Here is a 10,000-nt window from a genome sequence, read left to right on the forward strand (position 1 = left end):
GAGGTGATAAGCCCAGACTAGTCAGCGTGTACCTACAGGTGAGAAAGAGAGAGAGAGAGAGAGAGAGAGAGAGAGAGAGAGAGAGAGAGAGAGAGAGAGAGAGAGAGAGAGAGGAGAGAGAGAGAGAAAGAATTTCTATTTGTAATAAATTTGGTATTCATAAAAAAATAAAAAGTTCTCTCTCTCTCTCTCTCTCTCTCTCTCTCTCTCTCTCTCTCTCTCTCTCTCTCTCTCTCTCTCTCTCTCTCTCTCTCATCACTCTCGAATCAATTAGCAGCACCTCCCTTAACCTCCCCTCCCCTCCCCTATGCAGGTTACCGGGGCTGGCCAGCTGCGCGGCGGGGGGCATGGACCCCCTCAAGGCCATGGGCCATAACAGGGAAGCTTACATGTGTGTGTGTGTGTGTGTGTGTGTGTGTGTGTGTGTGTGTGTGTGTGTGTGTGAAACGAAGCAGGGATACATACTTTGGTTGAAAATGACACTTTCTCATGATGATGATGATGATCATGATGGTAACAGCAGTAATAGAAGTAGTAGCAATAATAATAATAATAATAATAATAATAATAATAATAATAATAATAATAATAATGATACTACTACTGCAACTAATAATAATAACAATACTAACAGCAACGATAATAATAAAACAACAACAACAACAACAACAACAACTTACTACTACTACTACTACTACTACTACTAATAATAATAATAATAGTAGAAGTAGTTGTAGTAGTAGTAGTGTTGCTTTTTTGGTTTCATGGTTGAGAGAGAGAGAGAGAGAGAGAGAGAGAGAGAGAGAGAGAGAGAGAGAGAGAGAGAGAGAGAGAAAGGAAGGGAAGGAGGAGGAGGAGGAGGAGGAGGAAAAGGGGAGGGAGGGAGAAAACTTGAATTACATCGCTTCGGGAGGGAGGGATGGATGGATGGATGGAGAGAGAGAGAGAGAGAGAGAGAGAGAGAGAGAGAGAGAGAGAGAGAGAGAGAGAGAGGATACTATCAATCTCTCTCCTAGGTTAGAGGGGGAAGATTCACTGATTTACACCCTCGGAACATATTTTCGCGATCATGCTCCTGACTTTTCCTCCCTCCTCCTCCTTCCTCCTTTCCTCCTCCTCCTCCTCCTCCTCCTCCTCCACCCTTCGTATCCTTCCTCTCCCTCAATAGATCTTCCCTCTTTCCCGCTCTCTTGCTCTTTTCTCGCGTGAAGGTGTTCGCGAAAGTTAAGCGCGTCTAAATTAAGCGTGTTGGTGTGGCGACCCTCTCTCTCCCTCCCCCGCTCTCACTCTTCTCTTATCTTCCTCTCCCCCCTTCAATATGTTAGCGTCTATAGATCACACCATGTTCCAGTCCTTGCTTCCTGGTTCTCTCTCTCTCTCTCTCTCTCTCTCTCTCTCTCTCTCTCTCTCTCTCTCTCTCTCTCTCTCTCTCTCTCTCTCTCCTTTTTCCCGTCCTGTTTAATTTTTCCCTCTTTTCTCCTCTTTCAAGCATTTTCCTTTCCTTTTTTTACGTTGTCCTATCTCTCTCTCTCTCTCTCTCTCTCTCTCTCTCTCTCTCTCTCTCTCTCTCTCTCTCTCTCTCTCTCTCTCTCTCTTTTCTGTCCCCTTTCTAATCTTTTCCTTTGTCATCTCCCTTCATTTACCTATTTTTCTTCCTTTTCTTCTTTTCTTCCTTTTCTTTCGTCCATCAAGTTTCCTTTCTTCGTTTCTATTCCCCCTTGTAATTATTTTCCTTTTCTTTCTCTTTTCATTCATCATGCTTCCTTTCCATCATTTTCCGATTCTACCCTTTCCCCCACTCCGCCCACCCCCCCTCTCTCTCTCTTTATATATACATATTGTCCCGCGAGTTAAGGGACATACTTCGGGATTTGATAGTTTAAGTAATTCTAAGTCGAAAATACTTTATAGGCATATGCTGTGTTTTGCTTATTTTTGCCAGAAATTAACATGTTGTTGTGTTGCAGGGGGTGGGGGGTAGGCCTCCTCCTCCTCCCTTCCCGCCTTGGCGCGCTAAGTCCGCGTGGTGCCGCGCTGCAGTTTTTTATTTATTTATTTATTTGTTTTTTTGTGTACAATCTCTGCAGTCAAAGCCATACAGGAGACAGAAAATGACAACGCTAAAATCTTGTATGTGTCAGTGAAGAAAATGTATAGGTAACACAGCAATATAGTGGTTAAGTCTATTTCTTTTAATCATACATGGCAACACACAGCAACTTCCATCCCGCCAACTGTTTACGCTTTGACATGTAAGTGACAGGGCGCCCCATCAGGTGGCTGCCAAAGTGCAACTCTTCGCTACGGTGAAGGTGCCTTTCACATTCAGTAACAGTGAGTATTCGGACATATTCATTCTGTGGTGGGAATGCCCGGGCTGGTGCAGGAGGATAAAGACGCAGGCATCCAGACAGAGGACACTCAGATGGCAGTGTTCTACAGAATGTGTCTGCTTCTTGGTGAGAAAGGACGTTTCTTCAGTACTTCTGCAGCAGCTGAACGTACTGGAGCAGCTCAACACAGTATCACTTTAAAAGAATATAAAATAATTTAAATAATCTTTACGGGAGAGGCAGGAACGCTGGGCAGCCGTCATGAAGCTGGTGCCTTGCCACGTATGTTTAAAATGTAGCACTTAACAACCACTACACTGCTGTATTACATGTACATTTTCTTCAATGACTCATACAAAAAAATAATTTATCATTTGGAGTTTCCTGTAAGGCTTTGACTGCATAGATTGTACACAAAAATGATCACTTGATGCTGAGCGGCGCCACTCGTTACGCAGCGAGCCAGGGAGGGAAGGAAGGAGGCGGAGGCCCACGCAGGCGAGCGGTTCCCGACACACACAACTTACACGTCAATTTCTTGCAAAATAAAACAAAACACAGCATTTGTGTATAAAATATTTTCGACTTGGAATTACTTGAAGTATCAGATCCCGAAGTATGTGTATAAAATATTTTCGACTTGGAATTACTTGAAGTATCAGATCCCGAAGTATGTGTATAAAATATTTTCGACTTGGAATTACTTGAAGTATCAGATCCCGAAGTATGTGTATAAAATATTTTCGACTTGGAATTACTTGAAGTATCAGATCCCGAAGTATGTGTATAAAATATTTTCGACTTGGAATTACTTGAACTATCAGATCCCGAAGTATGTGTATAAAATATTTTCGACTTGGAATTACTTGAACTATCAGATCCCGAAGTATGTGTATAAAATATTTTCGACTTGGAATTACTTGAACTATCAGATCCCGAAGTATGTAACTCGAGGGACACCCTGTATTTATTCGCGCGCGTGTGTAATCCTTTGTAATACAACTTTTCTGCTCAATAGACCTGTATACTTGATGCAATTATATACTACTACTGCTGCTACTACTACTACTACTACTACTACTACTACTACTATTACAACAACAACAACAACAACAACAACTACTACTACTACTACTACTACTACTACTACTGTTGTTTCAGCAGTTACTATTATGATCAGTATGAGTCATCACCACTACACCTAAAGTAACTATTAATGCAGGAATAACGAAACAGTATTAATAGCAACAATAGATTGAAAATGAAGTTTTTCTCGTGATCAAAGAGAATTCCTGCTTCATAACGTCAACAGTTGGTCAGGTTAGCAAGACAATACTACTTATCTTCCACCAACTCTTCACACTTAAGCTATTATTTGATTAATAGTCAGAAATATGCTTGTTACAACCTTCACCATCTGGTGTTCCTTCAGTGCATCCACAATACTTCTCTTTAGTCCCCGTGTAGTTATCACATTAATAGCACACATCCTTTACGTACCCTAACATTGAAGGTATTATTATATCTGTTATCTGATATGTACTTCTCGTTACACCCATCGCCCTCATTGCTTCATTCAGTATTCACTGCCTCTGTAATCCTTTTCATCCTTTCCCTCCACCATCTCGTCAAGTTATCCTATTAATTACATATTTCTTGTAGTAATCTAACATTGAAGGTATTATTATATCTTTTATCTGAAATGTACTTCTCGTTACAGCCATCACCCTCATTGCTTCATTCAGTATTCAGTACATCTATCATCCTTTTCGTTCTTTCTCTCCGCCATCTCGTCAAGTTATCTTGTTTATTACATATTTCCGTAGCACCCTAAGAAGCAAGTTACTATTATATCTATCATCTAAAATGTACTTCTTGTCACACCCACCACCCTTGTATTGCACCAACATAAGATTCAATACACTGAAACACCGAGCAACTCAACAGAGAGCTCCAATAAACCTGAGCACAGAGAGACAGGCACCGTGGCAAAGATTGGAACCTGCAAGCCGAGCACGGGAAACCACCACATTACTGAACAAGTCATCAGGAACACACCTCCGGACTTCTGTGTGTCATTGCCAGTTTAGTAGTTTAACAATTTACTGAGAAAGTTTGATGCACTTAAGTTATGATGATACAAGTTTAAAGCGGGGTAAATCAAGATAGCGTATCTTAACCTTAAATATATAGTAATACATTAAAGTACATCGTTGGAGGAGAAGAGGCGATGAAGATATTGATAGATGGAAAGTGGAGGTGATGAAGGCAGTGGGAAAAATAGACACAGAAATAGTTGGAAATACAGAAGATAGGAGACAAGAAGAGAAAGTGATCGAAATACTAAAAGAACATAGGAAACAGAAAGCGAAAATAAGGATACTGAAACACTGTAGAAGATAAAAAGCGGAAGTGATGAAAATACAGAAAGACAGGAGACGGAAGATGAGTAAGACAGAGAACCCAGACATTATCATTACAGTAAATCCATCTGTCACCTCATACGATATAACAAATCTGCCAGAAATTAAACCATACAATCTTTTAGGCAACAAAAATTACATATAACAAAGAACACTAAGAAATGAGACTGAACAGCGTATTAGCGGAGAGAGAGAGAGAGAGAGAGAGAGAGAGAGAGAGAGAGAGAGAGAGAGAGAGAGAGGTAGGGGGGGGTAGTTCTGTCCCTCAGTGGGGGTCGTGTCCTAACATATCGCTATAGTATTATATTGCCCATAGAATCGCCGCCTCTCTCTCCCTATTTCCTTCTCCCTTCTTTTCAGTGTTCATCCTTTTCCCTTCCTTCTCCCTATTTCCTTCTTCCTATTTCCTTCATCCGTGATTCCTTTCCTCCTTCTCTTTTACTAATCTCCTTACTCCTTCCTCCTCCTCCTCCTCTTCCTCTTTCTCCTTCTCGTCTCTTATTGTGCATCTTTACTTCTCTTTCTTTTCTTCCTTTATTAATATTATTCCTCCTTCCTCCCTCCTCCTCCTCCTCTTCCTCCTCCTCTTCTCTCTTTCATTTTCATTTCTTGTCCATGTTCATCCTTATTCCTCTTCCTCTTCCTACTCTATGTTGATCCCTTCTCCTCTTCCTTCTCCTCCTTCTCTCCTCTTATCGTTCATTTTTACTCTTCCTCCTTCTCCTCCTCCTCCAGTACACTAATACACCTTTTTTTTTTCTTCTCTTCCTTCTACTTCCCCTCCTCCTTCTCCTCCTCATCGTTCACCTTCGTTCTTTTCATTCCAGGTCCTCATAAACACCTTGGCTTTATCTCCTCCTCCTCCTCTTCTTCTTCTTCCTTCTTTTCCTCTTCCTCCTCATCATCATTCTTACACCTCAACATTCGTCATAAACACCTTTCCTCTTCTTCCTCCTCCTCCTCCCTTTACCCAGAGGTTAAGATAATGCTCCGCTAACTGCCTAACTCTCAGCCAATTAGCGGCCGCCAATTATCCTGTTAGGAAGGAGCCAGTGGCAGGGTGGTAGTGATCAGATGGTTAATTGATGTATCGGGGAGGAGGAGGAGGAGGTGCTGGTAATGGGTGTAGGACGATTTGGCCACGGATGATTTGCCCACGGACAATTTGGCCACGGGAACTTCCCAAGGTGGACGTTTTGGCCATGAAACATATTTACTGTAATATATATTATATTTTGTATTATTTACATATTTTCACAATTATTATTAATATTCGTATTTATTATATTTTCACAATTATTATTAATATTCGTATTTATTATATTTTCTAAGTGTGACAGAAGTGAAGCTTCAATTTACAGGCGTTCATAATGTGTTATGGGATTGAGATTAAAAGAGTGAAGCTTCAGTTTACAATTGTAGCTGGATGAGACAATAGCGAAGCTTCAGTTCACAGTTGTTCAGACTAGGAGGAAGTTGATGAATGAGGTGTATAAAGAACTAGCCTTCAGTACACGATGGAGCTTGAAATCATAACAACAGAACGAGGTGGACAGAAGATCTGTTTCGGTGGATTCCTGTATACCAAGAAACATGTTGCCAAGTCAGTGGATAAGATCACATGGCGATGTGTGAAGCGGGCTTCCCTAAATTGCACTGCTATACTCAAGACTACCAAAAGTCATACTGAGCCTGAAGTTGTGTCTGACCATAATCATCTATCTGACACAGTTGGTTGTGAAGTTGAGCGGACAAGGCAAGCCATGAAAAGGAAAGCTACAAGCACGCATGATCAACCAGGCCAGATTGTCACCTTCGCTGTTGAGGGATTGTCGGATGAAATTAAGGCACGCTTGCCTAAACCGGATACGTGCAAGCGTGTCCTTCGTCGTGTCCGAGCTTCGCACCGACCAAAGGATCCACAGTGTCTTAAGGAGTTGGAGATTACCGGTGACTGGGCTTCCCATCTCCTTCCTTCGTGGCATAAGTCATAACCTTAGAGGTGGTCAGCCAAATGTGTAGCCCTTTTAAATACATTCATGAATATTTTGTTCTTATTTTTAATTTTAAATAATTTTAGTACATTTTTAATAACAGAACAGATTAGAGAACTTTTTTGGATAATAAAACAGACTAAAGATTTTTTCCTTTACTTAATAAGCAAGCTACTAGGTGCAATAGATTCCTAGTATTTTCTCCCGTGGCCAAAATGTCCTACCCATCGTGGCCAAAACGTCCTAGGGTGACATCCCGTGGCCAAATCGTCCGTGGCCAAATCGTCCGTGGCCAAATTGTCCGGATTCCGTTGGTAATGGTGGAAGATAGATAAGAGAGGTGGAGAGAAAGAAGATAGAGAAAACAAGGAGGAGGAAGAGGAGGAGGAGGTAATGGCGCTGATGGGTCATTAGAGGAGGCAGCAATTAATGACAGGTTATAATCACTTTCATTAATATCTGGTGCACCGCCTTGTGTTCCTTAATCGGGTGGTGGTGGCGGAGATAATGGACTGGGAGGCAGGAACAGTGGTGGTGGTGATAGTGGTGATAAGCATGGTGATGGTGGTGGTGGTGGTGCGGATATCTGTGAAGAAGGAATGGTGTTGGTGGTAATAGTAATGGTGGTGGTGATGGGTTTTCCCTGCTGGTGTCACTGGTGGTGTGTTGTAGCCGTGCTCTCTCTCTCTCTCTCTCTCTGTGTCACTTACTTATTTCAGCAGACGAGCAACAATGGAGGCAGGCAAACCCACGATACTTCCACACACAAATCAACAACGCAGAATCCTGTGAGTGGATCTCCTCTAACTGCTTCCCCCTTCGTTCCTCTCCCTCCCTGTATTCCTCCGCTCACCCTCCCTCCGCTCCTCTCCCTTGGACACGTCACGCCTGCCTGTCACGCAAAGTTGGGTAATCTCTGTGTAATCATGAACATTTCAGTGGAGGTCTAAATCTTTTATTTGTTTGGTAAGTGTGGGTCAAATATTTACAACTGATGTCACTCGTTTATTCACTGAAATATAACACGGAACTAGAAAACTGGTGGAGGGAGGGGAGCGCTGGTGGAGGGAGGGTAGAGGAAGGGAGTGGAGGGTGCAGAGTGTGAGGAAGAGGAAGAGCGAGGGTGTAGCAGGGAAAGTATTGGTCTGTGCTGCGTGTGGGAAGTGACTTTAGTGGCGGCGTGAAGGCGAGGACACGAGTGAGGTGCTGGCAGGCTGACTGAGGTGAGTGTGGTGAGGTGAGGTGAAGTAACCGTGCACTTTCAGCCAGGCAAGTAAGTAGTGGCGGCCGGTAGGAACAGCTCCAGTTGAAGTTTTCCTACTGAATTATTGTCGTCTTTCTCTTGTTTCCTCCTCCCCACTGTTCTCCTTCTATTTCTTGGTCTTTCATCGTTACGTTCACTCATTTTCATTTCTATAAATAAACAAAATAACTAACTTGCTACCTATATTTTAAAACGATCTCCATCTTGCTTCCTCCCTCCCTCCCTCCCTCCCTCCCCGCTCAGATGTTCAGTGACGACGTCTGCTCACACCGAGTCGCGCAGAGCAGGCTAACCACCTCACTAACTCGTTAACTCTTTCCTTTTCATTATTTCACCCGATCTTTCAACTTGCTTCTTCAGTGTTTCAGTGTTTCAGTGCTTCAGACGTGTGCATAAATCACTGTTACATGTACTGCTGTATCTCGGATGTATCTTGAAGGGGGTGACAGCAGTGAGAGGGAGGAGGGGGCAGGAAGAGGGAAAGGTGAAGGAGGAGGCGTGTTGCGAGGGTCGTGATGCCAGGGACGTGGTGAAGCTGAGCAGGAATCAGTCACCAAGTGTGAGACGATGAGCACTAAGGCCTGTACTCTCAAACATTTCTGCGCCGCATCTCCACTACACTTAAAAGGCTCTAGTTGAAATCATTCGTATTTTTATTTATTTATTTATTTTTTTACGGCTCTAGTGACAGGCTAAAAATATTTCTACGTTATGAAGAGGAGAAACACTCTTGAGCATGGTTTATTGTTATGAGAATACTGTTAATACTTATCCCTCGGGTTAACAAGCGAGGAGACAAGGGAAGGCAAGGTGTGGAGTCCCTGGTGTCTCAGTGTTCCTGCCTGCCTCAGTGAGGGATGTCACGCACCACCCACTGAGAACACCACCTTAGTTTTTTCCTCGCACCATTTATAACTACTGTTTGGGGATTTGTACCTTCAGTGGGCCTTTCTCAGCCTTGTTATTACCCTGCGCCAGAGAAGTGGTTCAAATTTTCTTGCGTGGCACAGCAACACCTAATGTCATACGTTGAAAAAAAAAAAAAAAAAAAAAAAAAAAAAAAAAAAAAATATATATATATATATATATATATATATATATATATATATATATATATATATATATATATATATATATATATATATATATATATATAATTGCATAGAAATACTAGTAATGTTAAAATAAAAGGAAAAGTAACAAATAAAATATAGTTAAAGTTTTAAGACATCAAGAAATTAAATCTAGAAAAATTACAAATTAAGTGGTCTGGGATATGAATGTACTAATTACAAGTCATTAAAGAAAGGACAGTAAGGAGGAGGTGAGCGGTGAGGCCACGCATACAAGTACCATATGCTCCAAAACTTTGCAGTAATGGGGAGAAGTTAAACGTTTTTCAAGGTCATAACTTACAGAGCTCCTCTTGAACAAAAAAAAAAAAAAAAAAAATTGCAAACAGAGCGAGACAACACGTGTCTGACACTGCGTGCTTTCCTTACTCTTGTGTTGGCTTACCAATTGCCACTAACTGTCATCACTCATTGTAATTTTTTTTCCTGTTATGCTCGTCTTCAGCTCTCTCTCTCTCTCTCTCTCTCTCTCTCTCTCTCTCTCTCTCTCTCTCTCTCTCTCTCTCTCTCTCTCTCTCTCTCTCTCTCTCTCTCTCTCCTTTTCATCTTCAGAAAGTAAAAATACGTGAAGAGCGAGAGGCGGAGTAAAGGTTGGTGTTTACGAAGGGGAGAGAGAGAGAGAGAGAGAGAGAGAGAGAGAGAGAGAGAGAGAGAGAGAGAGAGATACGGGACGAAGATGATATAAAAGAAAATGTAATAGAAGAGTAAGAGACGAAAAGAGAAAGAAGACTTACATTTACGAGGAGATATTACGATAATACGACATAGGAAGATGTGGCCGCTTAGTTACCTGGTGCAGTCATTTTCCGTCTGGTTTTCTTTACGCGAGTCAAGTCATTCCTGTGCTGTCTAA

The 10,000-nt window shown here is 41.9% G+C and overlaps 1 protein-coding gene across 1 annotated transcript in view; it reads right to left on the reverse strand.

Annotated features, from left to right (window-relative positions):
• The window catches only part of LOC135097416 (putative nuclease HARBI1), a 59,687-nt gene extending 52,088 nt beyond the window's left edge, over positions 1-7,599 (reverse strand). The window contains exon 1 of the transcript XR_010265668.1: positions 7,461-7,599. The gene's annotated coding sequence lies outside the window, so the exon portion shown is untranslated. The remainder of the gene's footprint in view (positions 1-7,460) is intronic.
• Between the last annotated feature and the right edge of the window lie 2,401 nt (positions 7,600-10,000).

This window comes from Scylla paramamosain, unplaced genomic scaffold (assembly GCF_035594125.1).
Source record: "Scylla paramamosain isolate STU-SP2022 unplaced genomic scaffold, ASM3559412v1 Contig19, whole genome shotgun sequence".
Classification (NCBI taxonomy): domain Eukaryota; kingdom Metazoa; phylum Arthropoda; class Malacostraca; order Decapoda; family Portunidae; genus Scylla; species Scylla paramamosain.